The 17,046-nt window shown below is 45.2% G+C and overlaps 1 protein-coding gene across 8 annotated transcripts in view; it reads right to left on the reverse strand.

The window, feature by feature from the left end:
- Heph (polypyrimidine tract-binding protein 1 heph) overlaps positions 1-17,046 on the reverse strand; it is a 393,209-nt gene that overhangs the window by 195,434 nt on the left and 180,729 nt on the right. The gene's annotated exons all lie outside the window — the stretch shown is intronic.

Below are 17,046 nucleotides of genomic sequence, written 5' to 3' on the forward strand. Positions count from 1 at the left end.
GAGTGACGTCAGAGCCCCGCCAATTTCGCCTCGAAAATGCATCGTTTGTCAGAATCCGTTTCTGGCGCAGCGTGATATCCGTCATTAGACGCAGCGTATCTTTCGTTCGACGGTGACGATGATCGCGAGATAAACGGGAGAGAACTTGGACGAGCTGGGTGAACGGCTGGCTGCCTGGAGCAGAGGATGCCCGCGAGCCCCTGCGACATCTGTAGCAACAACGCGTTCCCGTGGACTGTCACGATAATGTGACAGCCGAGAAACACGCGAAAGCCCTTAGCGGCGCCGCGGCGCCCTCGTTTTCGCGTCGTCGGCGTCATCCGGCGAGAAAGGTACGACAGTTTGCTTTATTTGGCCGCCCGATTTCATGACGAGTAAAACCTACTACGGTGTGGTGTACGGGGGTTGCGGGGGGGGAGAGGGAAACAGAGGGAAAGAAAGAGAGAAAGATAACAAAGAAAACAACCTGGGCGGACTCGGGTCCGCGAGAGATCGAAAGGATTTTTCCCACGTTTCCCCACGACTCCTCGGAAACTCCGCGGCGAAGAAATAAAGGCATTTTCCAGAAGCTCGCCCGGGTAACGATCGCGTCTTGGCGGTGCTTGAACCTTAGAAAATAATAAGAGATAAGCTTTTCACGACACGTCAGCGTGTCGGAAGATTTATCCGGTTGTAAACCGAGGGAGCAATATTTCTCCTCCTCGCGCGATGAAGCCGCGAGTTATTTGGCAGGGCGCGATCATCTAAAAGTTTTATCGATCGTATAGATATTCTTCTGTAGACGTTCCAGATAGATTTACCGCACACTTAATTTACATCGTAAAATGTCCAAGTGCAGGGAAACTTCAAAATCGCGTTTGATAACGATGTCTAGTAAAATCAAGGATTTATCATGGGAACGTATCTATCCCAAATTCGGCAGAAAACTCGCGAGTCGAGATCCAGACGCGGAAATTCCGGACACCTTATGATCGAGCGCGCATTTGTGCGCGCCGTATGTGCATCGCGCAAACATACTTATCCGCGAGGCGGATGACGACAATCGGGGACGGAGATGGGGATACAACAGGAGCAGCATGAATATCTCAGTCGGCTTATTTACATATTCCTTTTGCAGATATTCATGGATAAGATGACGCGCGATAGGATCGAAGCGGACCCGCAGCCGAGCGCCATGGAAACCTCATCGTCGGAGGGAAGGGGGGCGACGCGGGAGGTGAAAGGAGGGAAGAAAGCGAACGTTGCGAGGATGCTGGACCGTGCTCCATGCCGCCCCGTCACCGTGGAGACGCGCGAGATTTGTCGAAGGGAAAATATACCCCGCCAATGTGAAGAGGAATTTCAGACGACGCGAAAAGTGTATGTCCTCCTTAGCGAGGCAGTCTCGTGGAAACGATACGCTAACTTTTGAGTCAGTCGAGATGTATCGGCAGCTTTGTCTGAGTGTCCTCGCGAGCGGTTCTTTCACGAACTCTCCATTGCCATAGTTGTGATGTAATGGAGAACGGATAAAGAAAACGAACCGTTGATAATGTTAAACGCAGACTTGTTCTAAAAACATCTAGATACAGCTAACTTTATGACAATCAATTTTAAGAGAAAGACTTTGGAAATGTTACAAGATATATTGATGGACATAAATAAATTAGTTATAATTTCTAAAGATATCCTTCGCACACACACACAGGTATACGAAACTTACGACACCTATCTCGCGCGATTATTGTAATTATTATTGAAACAGCGCGACCGGGGTACGTACGCAACTTCGGCGCCGACAATAATTTTCGCGAACTTTGCCGCGCGTGAAAAACGCTTCAAAAGGCCGTGGGCGTCGAGCACCGCGGCGCAAAATAATTAAACGATTCCGGCAACTCGAACATTAAGTAGACTTAGAAGGTCTACTTCGCCGCTCTTACCTCGCGGCGCCGCAATAATCTTCCCAAGAATCTCCAGAAATAGCTTTCGCCGCGACACGAGAGAAAGAGAGATAGGGGGAGGGGGAGGGGAACTTTTCGCCGACGAGAGAAGAGCGCGAACTGCGAAAAGCGAACGAAGGCGTGTAAAGCTCGAACGAAAAACAGAAGGTAGACAGCGCGGCGCGGCGCGGGCTCGGCAAGATTCGCCTTTCGCTCTTTAATCCACGAGACGCCAATTTCACGAGATGCCCCGTGCGTTCGAACGGCCATGGTACGTGAGTCCGATAAAAGGCAACGAAACTGACAAGCACTGCAAAGAATGATCCAGTCTGCAGTAATGTAAATAATTTGTCAAGCAATTCGACTTCTACACCACAGCAGAGTTTTTCACTTAAAGAATTATCAGCTCCTCAGGTTCACAATAATACATTGCTATTACCACCTGCATTTCAAAATTATTCATCCACTTAATAAAAAATAATATATTATGTAACATTCATATCTTTTTATATATTTAGTGATAAATAATGATTAATAAAATATTTTAACAAAGAAATTACTTATTTCTTAATATCTGTAGCATTCAATAAAACTACAATGTTTAAACTTAAAATAACACACGTAATTCTGGTAATGCACAAAATAATCTTTTCGTTCTTAGGGAGGAGGAGAGAAAGCTAGAAAATACAATCAAGTTTACTATTTTCACTTATATGTGTCTATTTTATTAAATAAAAAAACTACTACATTTAACAAATATAATTATACACGATTACGTTTGGTTGGGAAATTATTATTATTTTCTTCTTGTAAATGTGGCAGTTCTTACTTCAATGGAACAGAACATGAGCGAAAATATAGACTGGGCTGTATTTTTTTGGTTCTCTTCCCTCCCTAAGAATAAAAGAGTAATATGCGTTGTCAAATTTTCGAGCATTTGTAACTCACGCCGTGTGCTCAGCAGTACACGGAGCATATGAAGCACATGAAATTCTGGACAATAAAATAGCATTTTGAGCACTTACACGTGCTCCAAAGTCGTATTTCTTCTAGAAGCATCTCTTGGAGCACTGGCCTTTTTAATATAATTAAATGCTACAGGTGCTACGCCTACCTTTTGAGCATTTGTATGATATATATTTTCGCCTCGGGAATAGAGAGGGAACTGTAACTTTGAGGATAAAGAAAATGGGTCGTGGATCATGCCCCACCTCGCATTTCCGCGACTTTCCGTCACATGCTCCGCGTGTCACAGGGTCTCTTAATATTATACTTGCAAAGTGCGCCACGTTCTTATTTTAAATAGGAAAAATTAATCTCGGTTCCTGTTTGCACGTGAAAGATTTCGCGGGTCGTAATTTTATATGGCCTTTTGAAAACTGGCTTTACTCTTTCTCTCTTTTTTTTTTCTTTTCGCAAAAATGACGAAACCCGTTTTCATGAAGCAACGAATACTTTTACTCCCCACCTCCAACTTATTCGCGTCTCGAAACATATTCCTTCGTAGTTCGTAGCGATTGGCAAACGTTTACACGATGGTGCAATCACGCCGAAATAAAGAAAATACATCTTCTCGCCTGGAATACGAAAAGAAACGATCGGAAACGATATCGCTGTGAATTTTATATCTACGTCGCGGAAAATGGATTCGTTTTGTTGTTCGTGAGCGGCAGAGAAATAATATTTACCTCGTTGCATATATAAGCGTCAGATGTAAGCGTAGATTTAAGCTTTATCGTTCGCACGAGCTATATATCTACGCCCTTGTAGTTATGGCCTGTGCTTTATAGTTACTTATATGCAGAAAATTATCGCACGCGTATTACCTCGAGGTAACGTTTACACTCCGATGGATTGGCCGCACGGATGCATTCGTTGCCACGTCGGCCTACTATTTTTATGCGAAAATTATAACGCATTGCACCAAATAATCATATCACGCTGATATCAAACTCGAGAAATTAATCACGATACAAAAAAGAAAAAAGCATAACAGCATAAGTATAGTACATCTCGGAAATTCGCGTCAAAATTTTGAAAAATAGAACGTGTGTGAGATTTGGAAATGCTTATTACTTTCGTAGTAATTATAAATTTTCACAGAGAAATATCTTATGTATAAGAAGTACGTCTAATTAACAGTACTCGCGGAAAAATCGCGACGACATGAGGAGATCCTTGAGGAATGCGATCGACTACAAAGGAACAATCCAATCCCTACAATAAAGTAGTTACCTGTCGGCAGACACGACGCAATGGCGCGTCAGCATGACAGGATCGAAATGCGCACAGTAGTAATTCGTCACAGCGAGTCGGATAGTCGAAATGGTTGTATCGCGCGAGTCAGTGAAATTCCAGCAAGAGTCGTTCTACATGAACGTCCATCCGACATTCCAACCTGCTGCCGTCAAACTCCAACAAATGTAATCCTCTTACAGACTCCGTTTCGGTATATAGTTACATGAAAGGCACGTTGCAATTACATCATTCGTACGTTAAATCCCGACGGTTCTCCCATGCAAGTGCCGGAACGCGTCGAATAACGGAAGACGTCGCAAAAGTGGCGAAAATTAAATCAGCCCGATATTATTACCCCTCAACAATTAAACAATCAATTAGCAAGCGGTTAACTCCAAAAATTTTGCAAACTTATAACGATAGGGGATTCAATTATAATTTTTCCGTTCGTGAAAGCGTGGACGCGGAGAATGCCGCGGAAAAAAGGAAGAGAAAGAGAAAAAAAAGGGAGGGGAAATTAAAAGCTGGGCATAAAGACAAAAGACGGAGAAGATAGAGAGTTTGCGAGGTGGATGCGGGGGTACGACGCATCCTTCTTCTGCGACGCTGCCACGTACAGATGCGTGCGGGCTGGTTTAAAGAGATTTACGTGCGCTGAACTTCTTTGTTGTACAGCATGCCGCGTAATGGTTACCCGGAGAAGACGACAGACTTTTTTCATTGCTCCGATGTTGTTCCCGCGCGAGAATCCGCGCGTACGGCGTACGCGGTTCGCTCGGAATTCTACGCAGAAGGCCAAAGGAAACTGGAACGCATGAAACGTATTGTATATCGTCGCTTACAAAGCGAGATGGTATTCAAACGCATTACGGAGGAGCACGCGAATATAAACTCGCGATTGTGAAAAACAATCAGCGATTTTACTAGAACTAATTGACCGTCCAAAAATGTAAGTGTTGGTTGAGAGACGTTACGAACATTTCAGTCTAACTGGAGTGCGCAGAGGAGAGTCCAATTACCAACATTCTCAAACTTTGAATCGAAGGAAAGCTAAAAGAAAGTTGAAAACGTTAGGAAAGAAGTTTCTTTGATGATAAAGAGATCATCGATACAATCAAGCTGACGTAACGACACGCGCGAGCGAAGGAATCGTTTCCCGACGTGAATCTTGTAGAAACGTCAAACTCTGCACCGTTCCCCGATGTAGATCCGGGAAGCTGGGTCGGAATTCAGTACTTCGACTGGCACTCTAGCTACGTGCTAATCCGAAGATTCTGGTGATTAGCAACGAAAGATCGAGAGAGAGAGAGAGAGAGAGAGAGAGAGAGAGAGAGAAGATGAGAGAGATGAGAGAAGGATAGCCCAAGCGCGATTACGAATTCAGAGGCCGTCGTCACGTCGACAAAGTGACAAGTTCCAGTTATCGAGGTTTCAAACGGGCCACCTGTTTTCCCGTTCCTCCTGACTACCCCCGACCTGACGTTCTATCGAGGCAAATGGAACATTAGAACGCGATAGGCGTGCAGGTGCAGGTAAGCTTATCTCTCGCAACTGCGCTACGAGAATTTATGTGTTTCGCGCGCCGGATGGTCTCCTTCGATTTCATCGAAGAGAAAAGGCAAAACGGAAGAAAAGCCACTTTGTTTAAAAATTATCTCACAATCCACGACTTGTTCATCATTTAATCCACTGACGCGCGTAGTCGCATAGGTCAGAGATAATTTACAGGGCACGTCGTCAGAGCTCCTATCCGCGTTCCATTTTTCAACGTGTGATTTTGATTTAAGGTCGACACGACAGCTGGCCTCGTACAACGGACAGCATCGACGAAAACATTCCTATCTCGATTTTTCTCTCCCGAAACGTCGACTTTGCAGCGAATACGTCAGCCCCCGCATATTCGACGGCGCGTAAACGGTGTAACGATGTTTCAGCCCCGGCTCGCTTAACAGATAGATATAACGGCGTATAAATGAATGAAAATTTTCGCGCGAAATTCGCGTTAGATTGGTAGCAATTATCCCGGCCCGATCTGCCAGACAGTTATTTTACTTGCATTCTTTCCCAATTTATCGCCAATAATTTCTTTCATTCAAACACTCTTCCGGGCAACGTTTGAAGCCCCATTTAAACAATTTACCGTTATACGTTCCCGCTACGAGGAAACGCTTTTATTAATCCTTTCCATTCGACCCATGCGTGGAATTCTACGTTATTCTTACGTTGCATTGTGCCCTTAGAAAAAAAGTTATCTCGCCATGAGAGAATATAATGCGAGAAAGATATCGCGCAAACGAAACTTGTGTCATCGCTCGTCTCGCTGCTCAACTGTGAGAACGAACGTGTCGCGTGTCAACGCGAGACTACGCACGTCAGAGTCACCGGCAAACTACGTTAGGTACTACGTGTGCACGGGGCGTATATTTCGAGAACACTCGGGAGAGCGAGACAGAGAGAGAGACAGAGAGAGAAAGAGATACTGGAGAGGAAGGAGTGAGGAGAATGTTGCTGGTGCCCGATGCGGCGCGTTAATGACAGGAAACCGGCAATATGAACTTGACGGCTCGGTACCGCACCGCGTACCGCAGTAACGTACCAACAAACCGCAGGGTCCCATCGTCAGGCAGCCCCCCTTCGTTACCCCGGTTTCTGTCACTGTCTCCCGTTGCCGTGCCACCCCCCTGACTCGGTTTTACCCCACCTTCGTCATTAACCGTCGCACGTCGACGAGCCTCGCCCCAAAGACATGTTGCAGGCACAGATAACTTTGAGCAAATAAGCGCGCGTATGATACTTCTAATTCTGGGTTAAATATAAATATGATTTATGTCAAATTGAATTGAAAGTGGCATGAGAAGTCGAAATAAATTTTCAAACATTTAAATGGAAGAGTTAATAATAATTTTCTGACTTCAGGGTCGGATATGCAGGGATATCAGGGATATATACATATGTACCTATCTTTCAGTCCTTACACGATTCTTTACGTCACCGCGCGATGACGTAAGGAAAAAAAAGAGAATCGCGATCGACGGGGTCGTTCGAAGGAAAAAAACGACAGCTTAAAACGCGCTCATTCAGTATATAACCACTCGTTAGCACGAAATTACAGCTCCGCACCTTGCAATTACTTTCAATATCATGGCTTCCACAGTCTGCCTTCCAGTTCTCCCTTCGCCGTCGTTTACAGTGCCGGCGTTAAATTGGAACGCGGTTAATTATCATCTGGCGGGGAATTAAACATTTCGCTTTCTATCGCGCCGGCTCCATTCAACGGAAGAGCTAGCTACGGTCAAGTAGTTCCTCGTAGAGCACCGTGTGAGTGGAATATATGTGTGCATCTCCTCTAAATGAGTTATATAAGGTACTAGAGATGTCGTTATCGTTAAATCGTTATCGCTAAATTTGTCGATAAAAATATACCGAAAGATATAATTACATAGCATGAATAAATATTTTATGACCTATAACATTAAATTTCCCATCTAATTTATATGGATCTGATATAAATACATCGTCCCAAAGTGGAAAAAAGCTAATCAATTGAATAAAAGTAATAAGTGGCCCCACTCTCATCGTTCAATATCGCGAATGTCGATCGTGCGAGTTTATAAACGAACCAAGTTGAGTGCGGTAGACATTATCAGAGAGAGAAAAATGCGAGAGAAAAAAGAGAAAAAAGGGAGCGAATAATCGAGGAAGACTGAAAAGACAGAAATAGACGAAAACATCCCGTGGCGAGAATAAAGGCAAATCCTCAGCCATCCGACTTTAATTAACGTCATTAGGTAATTAGATACGTCTACTGTTAGATGCCTCTTGGGATTGCGTGTGGTCGAGTGTTACGTTTCGGCGTGTAAGAGGGCTCTACGAAAGAGAGCGACAGTAAACACAGCAAGGGTTGAAGATGGAAACTCTTTACGATGGATAGGCATTAGCGATGCATGTTGAGTAATTAACGAGACATTGAACATAACGCTACGAGGTACTTTCGAAACATATATATTGCACGGACAGTGCAACGTCATACATTAAATATCGTGGACTCAATAATGAATTAAGGCACATTAATCACTTACTGCGAAGACAATTTTTCCGCGCTTTCATTAAAGTCGAATACGATATTGCGCAATATTTTGCAAGATCCAGGGAACATCAGGGCCCGATACTGGGCCAGATTGTAAAACCCTCTATGGGATTCTATACACAATATCTAAAGTAATATAAGCGTATAGATACGTACAGATATCATTTAATAAATAAAAACGCAATAGAATGCATACATTGACCGTAGTAGATTTTACGATACAATATCGCAGTAATATAAGCGTATAGATACATATAGATATCACTTAATAAATAAAAACGCAATAGAATGCATACATTGACCGTAGTAGATTTTACGATACAATATCGCAGTGCAAGAAATGTAGAAACATGAGATGTGTAAAACCATATAAATGGATGGCTATTAGCCTTTTGAAAACACCGCGTCTAATACTGTTTCATAGATCATGAACTGATAACGTCACAGCATGATAAATTCGGAAACAAAGCAAAATAACAAAAAGGGTGATGGTGAATCGACATTTTTCAATCAATTGACCCATAGAAAATTATTACATCTTTCGGATAGTAAATTCATATAACATTTCCCTTCCCGTGTCATTGCGCTCCGAAAGGAAATACTCTTCTCTCCAGTGTCGCCCTCGAACAAGCTATCGATCGAAATGCAATAACACGCGCGATCACCTGTCACGCTTAAGAAAACGCGACAATCGATACCGAGCAAAATAAACAGGGAATATTTTGAAGAAGATTAATACATCGCCATGCATATATTCGTTCCGGGCGAAAAAAGGTTTTCATATCGTAAAACTTGAAAAACGCAAACAAACTTAACGAATTAACGTCGCGCGAATAGTGTCCACGTTGTGTCCACTTTAACGCGCGGTTATCTTTTGCGTCGCGCCGAATAAACATCTCACGTTGAACAAATAAAGTGCAACGTTACCAGACGGTCGTCGCATTTAACAGCAAAATGCAGGCAGAAACCTGACGTAAACGCGCCGTAGTCCCCAAAAATATACAGCGTGGAGAGTGACCGAAACGTGCAAGATGAGCCGAAAATACGCGGTGACGCCGCGCCGCGCCAGTCGCCTTCCCACGCGTAAAACCGAACGCGAACCCACCGTAACTTCATCTACGGTGAAGAGAGTGTGCCGTAAGCGGCGTATATACGTACGTAAAGGTCTGACGATCCGCGGTAAGGTAACGAACGATAATTTCTAGCCGGCGTCACGTGCCAGCGATATAAATCACATCCCTTTCCCTGCCTACGCCACCGGGCGACCCTCTTTTCCGACTCCTCGGCAGAACTCCTCGGCCCCGCAATTACCTAATACGCCCGCCGCGTTATCCCTAGACACCATCGGCGCGAATCCCTCCAGCCCACCCCTTCGGCTCTTCGTCTAACTCCCGCGGCCGCTAACTTACGTCCTGGCGCCCAATAATAGATCTAGACAGCCGCAGCTTGTGATGGATTCCCCTAAATCACCGTACCGCTCGAGAAGAAGGAATTGCAATTCGTAATCCCTTCCCTCGCCATTGAAAAAGAAATGAGAGAGAAAGAGAGAGAGAGAGAGAGAGATGGAGAGAGAGAGAGAGACTCTGGAGAATTTTTCCTCGATCGATTTCTCCTCGATTCGATCACGGAATTCGCTCGATATCAATCGCTATGCAGCCACTGATCTTCATAAAGTCGATACGCGTCGTGTAATACAGAAGGTATTTCGATATTCTTGAAGTCAACGCCTATGATCGCGATGCGCCAACGATGCATCTCTCTCGCATCGCTTATTCCGAAAACGGAACGGGAATAAAGTGTGCGCGGTACAAGCAAACTGATAGTGGATCGAAATTAGAATTCGCTCCTCGTATCTTCGCGGACACTTTGGCGAAAAAAAGAGGCATGTCCGACGCAGGCGTAAGCCGATAAGCTCACGTCTCGGACAAACGTCGCGGGGTTACTTTCGTCACACCGTCGAACGGCGGCGAGCCAATGCCAGGGCGCGATCGATCCTTAAGTAGAACGCGGAAAAAGGCTGCGTAATCCCACGGAAACTCTTTCTCACGTGCTTCCATCCCGGTCGTGCAAGACCATTCTTGACGCCTACGTACATAACCGACATCTCCACTCTTCTTCTCTTTCTCTTTCTCTCTCTCTCTCTCTGTCTTTCTTTCTTTCTCGTAGCATTTACCGCGTACATTTACCACGGATAAGTATTCGTGTTACTATGCCCGCAGGATACATAACCGGGATACTCGGAGTGCATTTTCCAGCATCGTAGAAACGTAGGACATGTCTACGAGAGCCACTATAGAGTCGCGGAAATTCGCGATTTCTCGACGACGATCCCGAAATATCTTGACTCTGAATTTTTCGTATGCGACGTTCGAATGTTACAAATGGTTCTAAAAAAAAATCTGTATTATCTTTCTCTCGTCAATATTGCAAATATTTTATCCACTTTTCGAAAATAGAAGTTGCATTCGTTTCCTTCCAGAGAAAAAAATAACATTGGCTATAAAAAACTAAAAACGGTTTTTTTTTAATAAACTCAGTTTAAAACAGGAATAAAGTATCGCAGATGTGAGATGACTGTAGAGCCGTATCTATCGATTTAAATAGTTCAACATGCAACTGACGCTGTAAGTGAGTTATCGTCCCGTTAGTCGCGCCATTCTCACAGGAAAATACAAGGCAAATACACATCTAGATATTTTTCCTGTATATTTTCACCATTGAAAGCCAATCACTTCCGTTAAGCAGATGACAGTTGGTCAATCGGAAGACTAAAGATGTTCGAAAGGAACGTTCAAGATTCAGACGCGGATTTTTATTCTGCTGGAAATTGTTAGAGAACAGCGTTTCTTTTTTTCTGATAACGCTTCCGTAAGCTCCAAGTGCATTTAAAAGGAATGGATGCACGCCGCACATCTCTTTCGCAGAAAAGTGCAAAATCGGAAGCCATCGGACACACACTAAAAATCTATCGGCCTGCCAACGTTCGCGCATTCAAAATCGGATTACCAATTTCCGCTTGACCGAATTCCGAAAACCACCCCATTCGTCGTGCGAATGATTTTCCACGTCGAGCAAGCTGCGAAAATTCGCTCGTAGTCAACGTTGTCACATCACTATATGTCTCTTTTTACTATCCCCTACCGAACATTTTTAAAATATAAATAAATTTCAATAACGGTTTAAGAATAATTATTGACGTATGTACACAAGAAGGGACAGTTTCTCAGAAGCCCTGTTTCGGAGCGCATAACGCCCACGACAATAATCGCCCGCGTCTTGCGACCCCCGGAGGTACGTCTTCTTCACAACACTGCATTACGCTATCATCTCCCCCCCCCCCCCGACCCGTATCCTCTTTCCCACGTTGCATCATCCTCTTTTCTGCGCCCCCACCTCCCGTCTCGTCTACGACGGAATTGCACTTGGAGGCTGAAGTATGCGCGACGCATGATGGAAGGCGATCCTCGAGAACGAGATCGAAAGTAGGCCCGCGATGATGCATAAAAGGGGAGCGACGCGAGGTTCTCTCTTTGAGGAAAACGAAAGAAAGAGAGAGAGAGAGAGAGAGAGAGAGAGAGAGAGAGAGAGAGAGAGAGAGAAGATGCAAATGGGGAGCAGAGGGGAACATAGATATTCCTCTCCAAGCGTTCTTATCCTCCGCCGTAGAAACTCTATTACGCGGATTTGGGTCGCGCGCAACGCACAACGTATTATGCAGATCACTCGAGTCGATCCGCGTGTAAGCTCTTGTTACTTACGGATTTTAATTACGTCGCGCATCACGCGTGCTTATTGAGGAACTGCCGCTCGGCGAGGCGTTATTTTGCTTTATCGGTTAGCTCGTAACGCGATCAAGACGCGGCGAACTAACAGTATCACGAAACGCACGCATGCATGCACCACGAAAAAAAACCGGGATAGAAGATGTATATTCGAACGCAGGTGCATATCGACACTGCGTGGAATTTATTCTTTATCCAACAGCACCGAATTGCACTTTCTCGTAAAATTTTACGATTCGGTTAACGCACACCGGACGTCCAATGAACGGAAAACTCCAGTTTCGCGCGCGCACGTAAAGCTTCCGACGAATTATCAATTGTCAGTCGCTTTTTGCGCGCGCGCGCGATTCACCCCGTCGCGATCTTTTTATATTCCGGAACACGGAGAAGCAGGAAAGATACGAGCGCCGGCTCATAGGATATCGCCGATAAAACCGTGTCGCGCGTCGGAACTCGGAACTCGACCGCCTGCGAGAGAGAGAGAGAAAGAGAGCGCCCCGTTGCGCTTCGCCGGCTCGTAAAGAAGAGAATCGGTGTGCCGGTGGCGAAATTCAGCGGCGCATCGAACTGCATCGGGGGCCACATCGAGAGGCCGCATCGCCTCGGAATCGTAAAGTACGAATTCGACGTGAGCAAGCGAACACATACCCGGATCAACACACCGTATTACAACGATCTTAGTGCATTGCGGGACGATTACGCCCGAGAGATTATTACCGCGTTTACTACCGAATGAAAGAGTTTCGCAGAAGAGATAATAGAATCCTTTCGTTCATTTCCTTAATCCTTCTTTTCTTGTTCGATTCTGTCTACTTCGTTTCTGTAATTTGCACAGCGATTCGAACTTTTTATCAAGTGAAATTTCTATCGTGATTAAACGATAATAATCAAACTCTGAAAATGAAATAGAAAAGAATTCCGAGATAATAAAAAAGTCGAGAAGACAAATCCTGCTATTTAATTGCAGATTGTCATATTATACGCGGATAAATATTTACGGTCTCTTTATTCAAATAAATTTCCTACCCAAATATCTGCAATATGAAAGGATCGATCAGGGCCTGGTTTGGACTAATCGAAAACGCCAGACGAGCGTGTGTCGGGTAGCTCGGTCAAACGTGGGACCCGAACTTCCGAATTCCCGAAGAAGCATGAGTAACGTGTGAGCAAGGCTTATGTGACGGTCGGTCAATGCGGTTGCAACACAAGCGGGCGGTTCTTCGCTACAATTTAACTTGGCATGAGAAACTGTTGGACACAAGTTTCCTGATGAATATACCACGGTAGAGTTTACCGAGCTTATGTGCGCTCCACGTGCGGCTACATGTTAGCGCGCACATTATGTCACGTATGACGTCGCTCTAATTATGTATACTCAAACGGGACAAAATTATCCTGGTCATTATGGCGCCCGGTACACACAATATTTTCGCGCTTTAACGCGCGAAAGTGGGCGCAAGGTGAATTTCAGAGAAGCCAGGGGGCTTAAAACGAAAACGCCACCGCCACTGTTTCGGCACGAGAAATATGTTTAAAAAACAAGATTCGGACCTATACGCAAAGAAAATAATAAAATTTCTTTATTTTCTAAATCTAATTTTTAATTTTCTTTTTTAGCACCGTAACAAATACAAATGGGGAACGAACCTTACGAAATCTTAGGTAACGGGAAAAGTTTCAATTTTTTTTCCGGCGCTCGTAAGTTTCCGATCGCGGTGCGATATGGTGATATCGGATTTGGCGATGGCGGGTTGATGCACACGTCACACTTGGTGAACGCGCGCAGGAAGACAGGCAGGCAGGGAAAGACACGGGGGTTGAATGCACGAAGTCGCGCCGAAACGGTTCTCGTCCGGGAGTTTACGTCCATTTTCATTTCGACGCGTCGCCAGCTTTTCACCCGTGCCGCTGCACGCTGGCGCACGGAGTTGCGAATCATTCGGCGAACTCGCCGACTGAATACGAGGGGGCGATTAAACCGGGTTGATGGTGGTATCTCGTTTGGAAAGGGAAGGGTAAGAACGGAGAAAGGATTACGTACGTGTGGGAAAAGCCCGGTGGTTTCGGGATCGCTCAAAAGCGACTACGACGTCCGATAATTATATCTCCCGTGGCGACACTCCGTTTTGATTAACAACGGCGCTTCGTTTAAAGTGACGTGTTATCTGATTTAATTTGCGGATATGGACCTGCAACTGTCTATTGACGATTACGTCAAACGCAAGAAAAAAATTAAAACGAAGATATGTAAGCACTTGTGTCTTTCCCGGTTTAAAAAATTTCAGAACCGGTCAAATCAAATAATCGCGAAAGCAGGATGAATCAATCGTATTAAAGACTTCTCTTATCTCGTGTTTTCGAGTAAGTTATTAATTAAATGACAGTAAAATGCATATTCGGTTGCATTAAGTTACCAAAAATCGATATATTCGTTGTTCCACTTCGCGTTTTGCGGAGAATCGACAGAATGAAGTTATTGCAACGTTCCTACGAAAGAAAGCTGAATCCTGAAAAATGTTTACGGAAGGTAAACCTGAAAGACGTGCGCGTATAGTATTTTGCACCTTACCCTGCCTCCTGCCAAGAGTCTGTCCCTTTCAAATAAAATTCAATCAAATCTCTCTGACACTGCTACACGTTCCGTTCGCCGCGCATGCCATTTCCGACGTAATACGCGTGTTACATTAAACGAGTGCGCCCGCGAGGAATATTGCAATAACGAGCAAGAAAGCAGATTTCCAAAGAGATTTCCGTCGAGTGCGCGCATTCCCCTTTCCGCGTCTCTTCCCCATCTCCAACGTCGCTCTGTTGACATTTCCTCCGAGTCTCATCCAACGAAAGGAGGAAGGAACCGTAGATACATTCATTGTGGGACAGGATGACCCATTTTATCGGAAACGTACACGTGAAAAGGGGCGCAAGAACGGGATGGGGGAAAAAGGGGAAAACTCCCACATATCGTTACGAAATGAGTCGCGCATCATTCAAAACGGAAGCTTGAACGAGGCACTTAACATAATTACTTCGCTTGACGAGATGCGAAAGCAATTGCCACCGAGACGGTCTCGACGACTACTTGAAGGATCACAATGTCAACAAGAATTTCTAAGCGCTACAAATTATAATTTGCACGAAAAAGTTGAAAGAAAAAAAACAATTCCGTGTGATATTAATATTAGCCTAAAAAATTAGAGGAACTGACGATTGCAAATGTATTTTACTTGTACATCGATGTACATATATGAATTACAAGAGCCTAACGAGCATTAATCTTTATTAGGTAGAATATATATTCAGTAGCATTTTGTCAGATCTGAGATTCACGCAATGGCAAACATAGATCGATCAATTGTCAAAAGAAATGTAATCCTTCCGTAACGCCGACAGATTTTTCCTACGCGAAAAGAATAAAAGAAGGGATATTGAGTGACGTCTTGCCGGTTTATTTTAAACGTCGTAAAATCGCGACTCGCACAAATCCGGAGAGCGTGTAAATCTTTCCGCGAACGATGCATTCGAACGACCCCCGTCAAGAAGGTAACGACTATTCTTTTTAACATTCTCGAGCGCGATCCGTTCGTAGGAGGCGGAAACTGGCGGAATAATCGTACGAATATTCAGCGACCACATATAACGATTTTTAATTCGCAACACCGAGACCGAGCACAGTGAAATGGGAAATTTTCTGGCGGTACACAGAAGTACGTGTTCCAACAGATCGAATGATTACCAAATTAGATTCGCACTTCGAGCTCGAACTATCTGGCGAGATCTCGAAGCTCTACGTATGATCGTGGTAGGCAAACTTCGCGATCCCATCCGACATGCCCGTCTTGACTCCCGCACTCCCACACTCGCGGCAAGTTCCGCGTTCCAACAACTGTGGATGGAGATTACACGTGCGCCAATTAAACGCGCGTATGGGGGTGTGTATATGTATATATAAAGAGAGAGAGGGGGAGAGAGAGAAACTGTAGAATATCGACTGCGCTGTATGCCGCCGGCAATAATGCGATTCTTTCGCTACGTGCTTGACGAGGCGCGGCGCAACTCGGGCACGAAGAGGTGGATGAGACGGAACGACGGCGGAGAGGCTGAGAGAGAGAGAGAGAGAGAGAGGCGGAGACGAAGGGCCCGGGATGCGGGAAACGGGTGAGAAAATTAGGTTCTCGTGCCGGGGATCGACGAGCGGCGCGATCATCCGATCAGGCGGAAAGGGTAGGTTTGTTCGGGATTCTCGATCGCGGGATGTCACGTCGCGAGGCGGGACGCCTCCGCTCACGTTCTCTCTCGCTCCTTCTCCTCCACTCTTGCTCGACACCTGTCGATCGAAGGATTAAAGAGGATGCCCCCGTAGACAGTTCGGGATTTAAAGCGCCGTCCGTGCTCCCCGCGAAACGTTTACCGAGCGGCGGTGGAGGAGAAGCACAAGAGAGGAAGAGGAGGAAGAAGAAGAAGGAGCGAGAGCGTGAACGGAGGTAGCGAATTCACGCCAAGCTCCCGGGTTTTCGGTGAGGATACTCCCCCTGTTTACACGGCAAACGTAGGAAGTAATTCATCGTGGCTCGTCGCGACTAAATCCATTCCTGATTCATCGCCTCTATCCTCCGCCGTGCACGGGAGTATTACTCGTGCCCGGCAGTAAGTATCCTCGTTACTGGCTGTCGAGGGTTCGTTACCTCCGAGGAACTCCCGTGAGAGCTTTGTCTTCGGAGACACGCGGAGAGTACGCGGATGCTCGGGGGATTTCCACCGGGGGCACCGGGTATAGCGCCATTGTCAAGATCGCGAATATAGCGCGATCAAGACGCGAGAGGCAACTGATTCTCCGCGCGATCGACGTTGTTTGCACGAGAAGACGCAAATTGGATGGTCGACGACTAACAATCATCTAACAAGCTAATTATCGCAAAATTTTTATCGGCTATTTACAAGAGTGAAAAAAGAAATAAACAAGACTCTCGTTATTCAACGTTATTTCGAATCAAATAATAATAGCTGCAGAATATATTCTTCATAG

This window comes from Temnothorax longispinosus, chromosome 4 (genome assembly GCF_030848805.1).
Source record: "Temnothorax longispinosus isolate EJ_2023e chromosome 4, Tlon_JGU_v1, whole genome shotgun sequence".
Lineage (NCBI taxonomy): Eukaryota > Metazoa > Arthropoda > Insecta > Hymenoptera > Formicidae > Temnothorax > Temnothorax longispinosus.